We start from the raw sequence: 13,694 nt of genomic DNA, 5'->3' as shown, positions 1-13,694 counted from the left end.
GCTGCATATTTGAAGAGTGAGTTTGTATTACGTGACCGAGTTGCATTGTATTTGCCGCTCTCTTCATATATCTGGGGTCTATTGGGACAACTCGAACTACAAAACCTGTTGCTTCACATGAAAACTGCTTTGTTGGTCATAACTCTGACTCTGCGCAATACCAGTTGGTTGTGATGTAACGTAACACACACTTTCAGGAAGCACATAAAATTTCTTGATAATTCTCGCCGCCTTCCGTGTCTATCCTTTTATTAATTTTTAATAAATCTGCTTTCATCGTGGGGTTAAAGCTTTCACATTAGATCTCTCTTTTCAAAATTATACCCAGTGTTGCTAAATCATGGAGGTCAGTACCATTTCATCTGTTAGATTTTGTGGGGACTAATTTCCATCAGTAATTGTCCAAAGCATCATACGAGAACACTGCTCATTGTAAATTCCACACTACTTTTTGGAAAGCCTTTTGAAACAGCTGATGGTTTTCAATCGAACCATAAGATACCTATACTGTGATATCTACTTTCTGTGTGTAGACGATGTTTTAGCTGTCGTACCTTATTTAAAATACAGATTAAGTTACATCAGTAATTCTTTAAGCTGTCTAAGCAAGAATTCAATGTCAGTTCCATAATTCTCTGACCAAACAGAATGGCTTGATAAACAAAGCCTTCTGTTTGATTTTTATTTTGGAATCTTTCAAGTTATTTTTGCTTTTACATATGCTTATGTTTCCTACGCCTATTCAACCCAATGCAATCAACATAATTAAAAATTCGAGTTGCATACAGATAGAACCAGCAATTCGTGAGAAACTCCCACTGTCCTTTGGATGCTCTGAACCATCTTCCTACTTGGCAATCATGGTAGCTTGCAATTACACGACAGTAGGCAAAACTTTTGATCAGTTTTTTCAAAGTATAAATCAACGTATCAGGCCTTGCACCCACAGCCCTGTACAACAAACAACCAAATGATAAGTAGTTCCTAAGACAACGAAAGAGAACATAGCAATTGATACATAAGACAACAAAAGACCATATGACAAGTTGTTCACGAGCACGTCATAATTATGACGTAAGACATATTTCACCCCATGGGACTGACGTCACAAGCCACAGTTCAAGTTGGGAACTTGGGCACTACTGGCCGTTATGGAGATAGTCTTGGCACACTGTAGATAGGTGGGGCAATCTGCACGTATGCGTATTTTCCAAGATGGCCCTCTGTTGTTTCTGCCTAATGTAAGGGTGGCAACACTGATACAACAAGACAATTGAGTGCATCGCACTCGTAGAGGTATTATAAAAGGGCCGGGACAGTTGTGATGTCACAAACTTAAAGCCCGCGTCTGCTTGATACTTGCCCCAAACATTAGCATCTGATGGAAGTGTTCGGATCAAAAATATCAACTTCGGGCATTTACTCACACTATATTAAGTGGATTCCTTCAAGAGGTGTTTCCTTATATATATGAATTTTGATTGCTTCTTTCCACTTTACTGTAGTAGTTTCATTCCAGCTATTTGACTTTAGATTTGTCTTACTAGAAAATTTCTCTGGAATATGCTGTGAGAAGGAAATTTTGGAAACCTATGAAACATAGTAAAATACGTTTGTCTTGCTAGCAGGTCAGCAGGGAGCTACTCCTGAACATGGGTGACTTTGTGTGATTAGCACTGCACGATGCTTCGTAGGATTTTATGCATCGTGCTTTCTGACATCTCCAACATTCGAGCAATTACCTGTGCACTGCATGTCTGCACACCACCACTCGACCGCTTCCGCAATGCTTCGACAAACTTCGGATCAACTGTTTTCCTCCCTGATCCCACACTGCGCTTCAAAAGAACCTGTCTTTTCGACTTTTGTAACCATTTTCTTCTGACCATTAGCAGACGGACCAATGTCTGTATTTATTTATTTATTTATTTACTTTTTCCTTGCCCTTGAGTGTCAGGAACTTCTGCAGGGCTACTGGCACACCGTCACCGATCCTGTAAAAGAGCTTTGCCAGCATGCGTTTAAGATGATACAAACGTCTGTAAATGCCTTCCTGAGACTGCGCGAACTTCACGAAAACAGTGATGTCGGGCGTCTCGTACGCAATCTGAGGATCAGCAGTGCATCGCGTGTCTGTTGGTGTGCATTTCTGAGGCTTACAGCAACACCATCTATTGACCAAATTTTCGTCAGGCTTTTTTCTTTTTTTATTCTCTGTGGTTTTCCCCTACGTCAAAGTATGCTGTTGAAATCCGACGTCAATCTGAGCAGTGGCTCTCTTCGTACAGCGTGTTGGAAATTGAAATTCCATTGTGGGTACCCTGTACATGTAACTATTTGCTTCTGTGTTCGAAACCGAGCAGTATAAATATTATCCTTTGGTTAACAATACATTTTAATTCCCTAACGAAATTTGACTCCGAAAGACGTAATTTCTGCAAAAATGTAATACAAAAACCACAAACATACGCCTTTCGGCTTTAGGATTTTCTTCTTTGCAGTCCTAGTAACATTAAATCTGTTCCCTCCGACTACTTTTCTGTCTGTCCATTCAGCAATGTATTACTAATGTATTCGTATCAGTGTGTGCTATTATACCGTACCACCGATACAACAAGAAAAGTAAAATACGCTTTTCACCGGAGCTACGTCATTTCTTTTTCGCCCTATTTCTCTCCACGCCGCCCATTCATTCGCGTTTCTGTTTAATGACAAATGGTCAAAACCGCCGGCCGTCTGCCACGACCTGATAGGATTATCAATTCCATAATCGCTAATTGATACAAATCGCAGCGTAAATTCACAAAGAGCGCAGCCAGAAAACGAAATAAGTACCGGCGCGATAGTCAATGAACTGCAAGCGCGGGGTCACAAATTTAGCGGTTCAGCAAACATTCGATTTCTCTTCCGCTGACGCGTACGGACAAAACCGCATTTGCAATAATTTTTGAGGGCACGTTCTTTCGATCGATTGGTAAATTTACCAATCTGCTGTACGTATATGTCTCTTAAAGGGAAATGTCAGATCTCTCTGAGGCATAATTTGTGTTTAACAGGAGTGACGAATCTCATTTGCCGTTTCATTCGGGATATATGGTGTACATTTCATGCACAAATCCTAATTCAAGCGGAAGTGGCCTCAGATATATTTACGGAAATAAGGTTGAATATTTACTGGCCCACCAATACTGAATAATACTTCACCGGCCGGTCGAAATTTAATGTTCTTTGGTAATAATCCCCAGACTATTTGCGTTGAAAATTACGTGATTCAAATGGTACCTCAATAATTATGACACAAATACTGGTAATTGTGTACATGTGAAAACTAATGATTCTTCGTTCACCGTGTAATCATTAATAATCGACGAACAGTTTATTTGAAGTGGGGTTAATGCGAGTTCCGCTAACAACATAGAATCCCAAGATGACAGTTTCTGTCGATATACTTACGTGGTCGTTTGTTGCCCATAGCTGTAGGTCCGTGGATTCATAAGTTGATTGCGATGTTTTATTTTAAGTTTGTAAATAAGGAATCAGAACTTCGCGTAATATGTACTTGTTTGATTCCGAAACAAAAATAAAAACTTAAGCTGATCGTAATATTACTGCGCTCGTAGAGGTATAATAAGGGAAGACGGCGTTATATATTTATGCTCTACGTTGCTTTCCAGTCAGCGTCGCCATATTGGATGCCCCAAAACATTAGTAGACTACAGTTTACGATTGTTTCTTATTCTTAATTTCTGTCGTGAGCACGACTGGTTTCAGACAGTGAATTCTATAGTCACTTCGCGAATAACACAGTGTCAGGAAGGCGTTTACAGACGTTTGTATCGTCTTAAACGCATGTTTGATTTTGCCATACGGTGCATTTAGCCTCGTAACTATAATTTATTTTTTCTACGTGTATCCACTAAACAAGAAGATAAGTATGTGATGTGAAAAACCTACTTAAACGAGAAGAGAAATATGTGATGTTAAAAACCTACTTTTGTAATCCAGCATTGTCCTTAATACGGCCCGACGAAACTGGTGTTCAGTCTACGTACCATACCCGAAAATTTTGAGAACATATTTTCCTGTATTTGATCGGCTTCCAGTCTCTCCTTCTCACAGTGTTCATCCAGAGAGCTTTTCGAGTAGGACTGATGAGAAATCTAAAGTTAAATGGTTGAAATAAAACCATTACAGAAAGGTATAGAACGCAACCGAAATTCATGTATATAAAAGGAAATACCTCTTGAACGAGTCCACTTGATGAAATGTGAGTAAATGGCTCAAGTTGGCATCTTTAGCAAAACACTTTCATTATGTTTTCTTTCCTGCATGCAAGGGGACAATGTGTTGTTTCGGCAACTGTGGGGCAAGTGGCCGGAATCCAAAATGATTTGTACATAACACTGTCAAATTAATAGGACACATTATTTCTAAAAAAGACAAGAAACATAACTTATCCTCTATTTATGAGATGGCCTGAGTTGCTTATTGTATCTCGTGCATGCAATAACTTTACCCACTATAACTGTAAAGTTAAAGTTACTGTAACTGTGACATTGTAATTCTGTCAGAGACAGCAAAGGACTTGGAAGAGCAGTTGAATGGAATGGACAGTGTCTTGGGAAAGGAGGATATAAGATGAACATCAACAAAAGCAAAACGAGGATAATGGAATGTTTTGCTATTTAGGGAGTAAAATAACTGATGATGGTCGAAGTAGAGAGGATATCAAAGCTAGACTGGCAATGGCAAGGAAAGCGTTTCTGAAGAAGAGAAATTTGTTAACATCGAGTATTGATTTAAGTGTCAGGAAGTCATTTCTGAAAGTATTTGTATGGACTGTAGCCATGTATGGAAGTGAAACATGGACGATAAATAGTTTGGACAAGAAAGAATAGAAGCTTTCGAAATGTGGTGCTATAGAAGAATGCTGAAGATTAGATGGGTAGATCACATAACTAATGAGGAAGTATTGAATAGGATTGGGGAGAAGAGAAGTTTGTGGCACAACTTGACCAGAAGAAGGGATCGGTTGGTAGGACATGTTCTGAGGCATCGAGGGATCACCAATTTAGTATTGGAGGGCAGCGTGGAGGGAAAAAGTCGTAGAGGCAGACCAAGAGATGAATACACTAAGCAGATTCATAAGTATGTAGGTTGCAGTAGGTACTGGGAGATAAAGAAGCTTGCACAGGATAGAGTAGCATGGAGAGCTGCATCAAACCAGTCTCAGGACTGAAGACCACAACAACAATACTATAACTGTTCGCGGAGCGCAGTCTAAATATCATCTTCCTGTCACTCAGTACTGATGCTCTCGAAGAATGCGAACGAACTGCACCCGGTCAGCGATGGGTGGCTGGTTAAGTCAGCGTTGACAGAGGGCGCTGAACTCTGTCTTCCTAGTGGTGTGTCGCTGCCCACACTTTCCACTGGCGCTGGTCAGCGCCCTCTTGATGACGTTTCGCGGCGCTGCGCTGGTCGGTGTTCAAAACGATGCTGTAGGAGTACACACAGTGCATGGCCGTGGAACAGTCTACCTCCAATGATATGTCAACACGCAGAATTGCAGACTATGGGCAACGGTAAATCAGGGAGCACATCAACTACATGCGCGGAGGGGACGGGAGGCTAATGGCACAGCTGCAGAGAAAAGTGGAAGCAAGGGACGCCCTCCGTAAGTCTAAGCCATGTGGCGGACGAGGGCAAACAGCAGGTCTGTTCAAACCTGAAGACCTCGGGCAGCAGGCAAAGACTAAGCAGGTAGTGCGGCAATCAGCGGCAGACCCGCTGGGTTGGGTCGAGATGGATGTTTAAACAGCCATTAATGACTTGTCTCCACTGTTGCACTACACGATGGAGACAACACAAACAAAGTGCACACATGATACAGTCAATTAATCCTACATCGCAAATGCTAATAGCTGTACGTAACTGTGAACTCTATTTGCTTTACCTTCTGTTGTTCTCTGCCAGACGCAGACTGATTAACATCATAATCTGTAGCAGTCAGTCACCTGGTACTGACTTCTGAGGAATCTTGAGTCACACACAACGACTCAGGTTCCATGTACAATGTCACCAAACAGATAACCTACCAGTCCACAATTACCGATATCCTTGTCCAAAATACAATATTTATATCAAGAGAAAGAAGTGACGTGAATAGCAGAAGAATAGGAACGCAAACATAGTAAAAAGAAGAAACAAGAAGAATTGAAGACTAGGTACCATTACACTTCTTTTAGCCGATGCAGAAGAATTTAAGGTGACCTGTAAAGTTCCTACCCGACTGTACCTCCCTCATACTGAGTACAAATTCGATGAAAACTTGGTAGTTTCAAAACATACACCCACTTACCTTGCTGTATATTCTGAGGATCCTTCCACATCATCAACTCTGCGAAAGACTTGTAACCTGATGAGATCATCAATGGGCTGAGGGTCAAAAGATGGACCTGCAGAGCCGACCACGACCAATCTCAAACAGTTGTTGAACCAACCTTTGCTTCCTGAACTTCACAAACAAAAGCTGTAGCGTCCATCCCCATACACTAATGAAGATGAAAGTGTGTTGTGAAATCCGAATCAGTCTGTGACTCTTGATAAAAAAAAAGCCGTATAATTTGATGAATACTGAACAGTTACAACCACAAACTAACAGTTTCCAATATATTTATCATTTTTGTAAACACCTTGTACTTATTTTTCAGGCTAGTCGTAAGAAAATATTTGTGTATTTATTCATGTAAAATTGTTTGTCATTCTCTTTGATGATGATGCTATATGCTTCAACGTTTTTAAGTATTTGTGTATTTATTTATGGAAAATTATTGTTTGTCATTTTCTTTAATAATGATGATATGGGTTTTAACGTTTTAGTGTATTAAATTTTTATACACGGTGAACAAGAACATTAGTTAAAATAGGTGGTCGATCCGAACTCTTATTACAAATGTTAGTTGTTACAGTAAATGTAAATGCAGTTTGTCAAAGAACGCTTTAGAACATAAGATTTTTTGAAATGTTTAAATAGTATACACGTTAGGGAACACTAGACTTGGACAATCAGTTTGTGAAATGATGTTTATTTTTATTTATTGCGAGCCAAGATCATAAGTATCACCAAGTAAAATTATGCAGGATGTTTCACAGAATTTAATATAACTGTACAATCACCAATAGATAATCTCTAGAATTATTGATGTAACTGTTTTGCATATTAATCGCTAAATCGACCATATCTAATTTATTGGTAAACAACTTTGAAAAATTAGGATACTTTAATATTTCTTATATAGACCTACATCTTGGGGATGGATGAAAGAGAACATGGGTCGTAGGTATAACAGAAAGATGGGAACTGCTATTTCTGAAAGAGCATAAAAATTTTGTAATGTGAGTTAAATTTCTTTTGATAACATGGGTTATTTTGTGTGCTATTGTATACTCCAATTGTCACGTCTCGGAAAAATGTTCCAAACATAAGAAGCTGCCAGATTAAATTATAAAAATGTAGTAAATAACTTTATGGCAGTAGACCTGTAATTGAACGCAGAATGATTGTAGAAGAACATATCATGATTCAATTGATCCTGTGCCCTTGTATTTTTATTAGTTCGCTTGTACAGATAATTTAAGGTTATATTATTTTGTACTAGATGAGATATACTAAAAGAATTACCCCATCCTAGTACAAGATAGTTTATTAGGTCAGGGTACTATAAGGTGGCTATAATTTAGCACCTTAAAAGCACTCAACTACAGACTTTACCCGTTATTTACAACCGCAATTAGGTATCATTTGATAAGTTGTACGTCGTATATATGGATATTGAAAGAAGATTGACATTGTCATGTAGCCTTGTAAATAGTTGTTAACGCTTATTGCATGAAAGGTGACAGTGTCTTTATTATAAAAATGGCCTAATGAATGACTGCCTATACTGGTAGAGGTTGGAACGCCAGTGGAAATGAAATGGCAGGCCTGAATCAAGCCCTGGGTGTAAAAGCCCGCGCAGGTGTGTTGGTCCTGCTTGACACTGCAAGTGGCCAAGATGGACGGTGGGGGCACCTGAGCGCTGAAGCACAATACATTGGCTGCCGGCCAGTGTTGTAGAGGGGCTGGAAGGATAACCGGATAATACTTTTGGAAGTCTGAAAATTTTGGACGCAGCAGAGACGAACGACGGAGAGTTACCTCAGAAATCACGCAGGCTGGGTTAATTCCGAGGATTTTTACTCTGAGAAGGGTGCCTTTGTATGTATTCCTAATTAAGGGGGATAGGTATTTTCTCGCAAACTTTCCATGCTGAACGGTAAAAGACTAAAATGTGGTTGGTCAGCGCTCGGAAGAATCTGTAGAGAGGGAGAATATTCCGTGGTTTCTAGAACATGATTCGTCCTCTGCAGTTACGAGGGAGGGGAGCCGAGCTTAGCTGGTAAGCCAGCAATGGAGAGAAAAAGGTCTTCCGTTTTGAGCGCCCAGGTTTGATGGTCGCTCAGTATCAGATTTTGTTGGTACACACGGACTTGCTGTCTTTGCTCTCAGGAGATTTTATAGTTAGAACGGTTAGGCACTGTACTGTTGTGAACTTGTACTATTTTGGACTTGACCTCCGGATAGGGATTCGTCGTTGAGTACGCAGCGCTCAGCGACTGAGAGCAGTTCTTCTGCCTATACTCACGTTGAGACGTTATCTAAGCTCCGTCCTTGTTGCTGGGAGTTCATGTTACTCGTCTGTAGAACACAGAGAGGAGAAATCAGTATTAGATTATACTAGTCAGAGGACCGTCTTCTGCCGTCCTAGTGTTTGAATGGTTTTGTTTTTATATTTTGTGGCTGGAGTTCTTCCGTTGTCGCGTACATGTGCGAGAACCATTACTCCGATTCACGGGATGCAGTACATACGGTGATATTGCTAATGGCTTCGGCCTATTAGGGCTATAAAGCTAAACAGCAGTGATTACGTAAATTTTAATTCCCTTGAGGCTGCACACCGTCTTTGAAAGTAGTTTCTTCTAGTGTTTGGTACGTAGGTGATGTCAGTCATCTCGCGCTATATATATTAGATCGCATAGCCATGAAAAAGAGGCAGATTTGGTCAAATGATCAATCATATTATTGATTGGCGACTCCATAGTGTCCTGCGCACTACGACCAGATAATGGGTATACTTGGAAGGAGAGACAGCATTGGTCGTATGTTTTTGTTTATTATCGCAAAATCGATTTTCGGTCACTTAGTGACCATCTTCAGAGCTGTAATATTACAGCACTGAAGATGGTCACTAAGTGACCGAAAATCGATTTTGCGATGATAAACAAAAATATACGACCAATGCTGTCTCTCCTTCCAAGTATATCAATCATATTAGTTAGGATACCCATTTGTATCTCTTTATTCCATTCTACATTGATATTTAGACATTTGTAATACATAAAGGGGTATTTAATCCAGAATAATTGTATAAGCAGAAACAGCATTTATCATTTGTAGTGACTAGTTCCTTTAATTAATTATTTATGTTGATGTTGTAATTTATATGTTAAAGAGCTAGAAGGAGGAGACAATATCACCATAATGATATCCTACGTTCAGCTTCAGGGTGTAGACAGACAGGGCCAAATCTTCATTTTTCGCATTCAGTATTTTCCGTTGCTCACATTCATTTTACACCCGCCTGTAGTGGCATCATGGAAGACAACAGATTCGTCCGCAAATAGCCTTACGTCATCCACTAGATCGTTAATACAAACTATAAATATTAGTTGCCTTCTAACACTTTCTTGGGTACTCCCTGTATTACCTTTACATTTCTCGATTTTGTTCTGTTACGCGCAATGCGTTGAGTTCTGTCTACTGCATCGAATGCCTGCCAGTAAAGGAATGCAGCATCTAACCGGCCTCCTTTGTCTATGTCTCTATGGATGCTTCGGAGGAACAGAGCAAACACTTTCACATTGATATGAATTGGTCAATGGATAAAACTATTTACAGTCTCTACATCCCAATCTGCTAGTAACATCTTCAGGGATAAATCTGCCTAATGCTTCGAAAGATCAAGACGTCAACGAACTGTAGACACGTTATGACCTATGCAGAGGATACCTGATGTCGAATGCATAATACTGTGACACTACGGTTGAGCTTAGAGCATATCTGTGCTATGCTATCATGATCTGTGAAATACGTGCCGCCATTATATTGTACATATGAACTTGAACATGTAATATGGATTACATTGCGCTCATAGAAATAACGAGGAAGGGTTTCATCAAACTATGTAATAACATCATAGGTCACAATAAAGTCCTGTTTATTACTAAATACGTGAATTTCACTCCAAACGTTCAACAAATAATAAATTAATTATTAAGTGCACAACTATTAAAATGGATTATTGAACATTGTTGGCATACTAAGATGGAATTGGAAGGGGGATGGTAATATTAATTAATTAATTTTTTTTTGTGTCATCAGTTTTCTGGCCTATGTTTGATACTAGCCTATTTCTCTTGGTCAGAAATGCTGTTTTTGGCAATTCTAGTCTGCTTTTGATGTCCTTCTAGCTCCGTCCGTCATTGGTTGTTTTGCTGCCTAGATAGTTGAATTCCTCAACTTCATCTACTTCGTGAGCATCAGTCGTAATGTTAAGTTTCTCGCTGTTCTCATTTCTACTACTTCTCATTACCTTCGTCTTTCTTCGATTTACTCTCAGTCCAAATTCTCTACTCATTAGCCTGCTCACCGAGCGAGGTGGCGCAGTGGCTAGTACACTGGACTCGCATTCGGGAGGACGACGGTTCAATCCCGCGTCCGGCCATACTGATTTAGGTTTTCCGTGATTTTCCTAAATCGCGCCAGGCAAATTCCGGGATGACTCCTTTGAAAGGGCACGTCCGAGTTCCTTCCCCATCCGTCGCTAATTCGATGAGACTGATGATCTAGCTGTCTGGTCTCCTCCCGCACACAACCCAACCCAACCCCCGATTAGCCTCCTCATTCTATTAAACAGATTATGTAATTCTTCATCACTTTCACTCAGGATAGCAAAGTCATCAGCGATTCATATCATTGACATACTTTCACCTTGTATTTTTGTTCCACTCCTGAATCTTTCTTTTATTTCCGTCATTTGTTATTCTATGTATAGATTGAAAAGTAGGGGAAAAATACTACATACTTGTGTTATACCCTTCTTAAACCGAGCACTGCCCGCCCCAGGTAGCTGAGTGGTCAGTGCGCCAGAATGTCAATCCTCAGAGCCCGGGTTCGATTCACGGTTGGGTCGGAGAGTTTTCTCCGCTCAGGGACTGGGTGTTGTGCTGTCCTAATCATCATCATTTCACCCCCATCGACGCGGAAGTGGCGTCAAATCGAAAGACTTGCACCCGGCGAACGGTCTACACGACGGGAGGCGCTAGTCACACGACATTTTTTTTTAATCCGACCAATTCGTTCTTGGTCGTCCACTCTGTTATTTTCCAGACCTTGCTCTTAAATATATTGTTTATAAACCTTTCCCTAATGTTTCTCAGAATTTCGAACATCTTGCACCATTTTACACTGTCGACCGCCTCTTGCAGGTCGACAAATCCTATGTATGCACTTTGATTTCCTTTAGTCCAGCTTCCATTATCAATCGCAACGTCAGAATTACCTCTCTGGTGCCTTCACCTTCCTTAAAGCCAAACTGATCGTCGTCTAACACATCCTCAATTTCCTTTTCCATTCTTCTTTATATGATTCTAGTCAGCAACTTGGATGCATGAGCTGTTAAGCTGATAGGGCGATCATTCTCACACTTGTCAGCTCTTGCAGTCTACGGAATTGTGAGGATAATATTTTTCCAAAAGTCAGATGATATGTCGGCAGATTCATACATTCTACTTATCAATGCGAGTAGTCGTTATATTATCACTTCCCCTGACGATTTTAGAAATTCTGATGCAATGTTATCTATGCCTTTTGTCTCATTCGATCTTAAGTCCTTCTGATTGTAACACTGGATTCCCCATCACTACAAAATCGACGTCTGTTTCTTCTTCTATCAAATCAGACGAATCTTCCCCCTAATAGATGTTTTCAAAGTATGTTTTTCACGTACCTCTCTTCTATGGATTTAACCTCGGAACTCTATAAAGGCACATTTGCATACCGTGCGTGAGTTTCCTCGGAAACGCGAAATTTTAATTACATAATTAATCTCTGACAAATAAATAAAGCCTATGGCACAGAACTGCAGTGCTATGCCGCTGATAAAACAAAATACAATTACGACACTCTTATCTTTCGTTAAGAAAAAGTAGGTCTTGTACAATAGCTGGTGCGGGAAGCACGTATATTTTATTAACTGGCACACCGCCATATTTGATGTTATATAAGAACACTGCGAGTTGCAATCTCACTAGGCACTCGACTCTGTAAAGATTCTATATTTACGAAAGTAAGTTGAATTATTTAACTGTAGGCTTGTTCGTTGAATACATCTGATTTAACTAACTGTGTAAACTTTTTTACGTTTAGTAGTCAGTCACCTCTGTACGACGTATTGACATGGCTGGCAAATTATTTTAATATTGAGATTTTGAGTCCGCACCTAACGCAGCAGTCTTTGGAAACGATTTAAAAACGAAGTCCGATTATTTGAGTTACATTTCACGGTCAACTACGAATAGCATTGCATTTACGAAAAAGCCATTGTCAAGCATCTGATACCAAATAATTAAACGTCCATGTTCTAGATAAGCAAATATTAATTACAACCAATCACTATCATACATATACAATAATTAATATTTTATTTTATTTTTTAATTAATTTCTTTTATAATTCCTGTTGTACTATTAATCTAACCATTCCTGCTTTTAATTTCACCTCTATGCTTTCCTATATGCTGTGTAAGTCCTACCGACAATCATTCCTTTTTTGATTTCTTCACATTTTTCATGCAGCCTTTTTGTCGTAGCTTCCCTGCACTTTCTATTTATTTCATTCCTCAGCGACTAGTATATCTGTATTCCTGAATTCCCCTGGACATTTTTATACTTTCTTCTTTCGTCGATCAGCTGAAGTATTTCTAGTGTTACGGTACATTGATGATTTTTACTTTGTGGACCGTCTGACTAGAAATGAATGAAACACAATTTTCATGCCATACACGCTTCACCTTTACTGTCTGCAAGTTACCTTCAGTGGCCTGGAATATGTACATACTTTTACTATTCAGTTTATATTTTGGGGCTGTGTACCTATAGGTTATAAACAGTTCTGGTGGCTGGTTTATGCTATGATGTAGCAATATTTTAAATTTCACTTTCAAGTTGTATGGACGATTTTCTCCATTTTATGTTTCTGTTCCATTTCTGGAGCCGTTCCTCTTCTTATAATTGCCACGTTTCACATCATTAGGAACTGAACACTTTGTTTTGATGCAGTATTTTGGTTTGTGTTGACGACTTGCCAAAGATCGAATGTTATTGTCAACTTTCGAGAGTAATTTTTGAAGCATCTGTGAACTGATTTGTGTATGCATATGTGTGTGTGTGTGTGTGTGTGTGTGTGTGTGTGTGTGTGTGTGTGTCTGTGTGTGCGTGTGCGTCTGTGTGTGAGTGTGTGTGTGTGCGCGTGTGTGTTTTGGTGTGAAATATTAGTTATATTGGTGTGCTTCTTCTTTTTCTGTTTTTGGTTG

The sequence above is a fragment of the Schistocerca piceifrons genome, chromosome 8 (genome assembly GCF_021461385.2).
Source record: "Schistocerca piceifrons isolate TAMUIC-IGC-003096 chromosome 8, iqSchPice1.1, whole genome shotgun sequence".
Taxonomy (NCBI): domain Eukaryota; kingdom Metazoa; phylum Arthropoda; class Insecta; order Orthoptera; family Acrididae; genus Schistocerca; species Schistocerca piceifrons.
Note: the sequence above shows the minus strand (reverse complement) of the source record.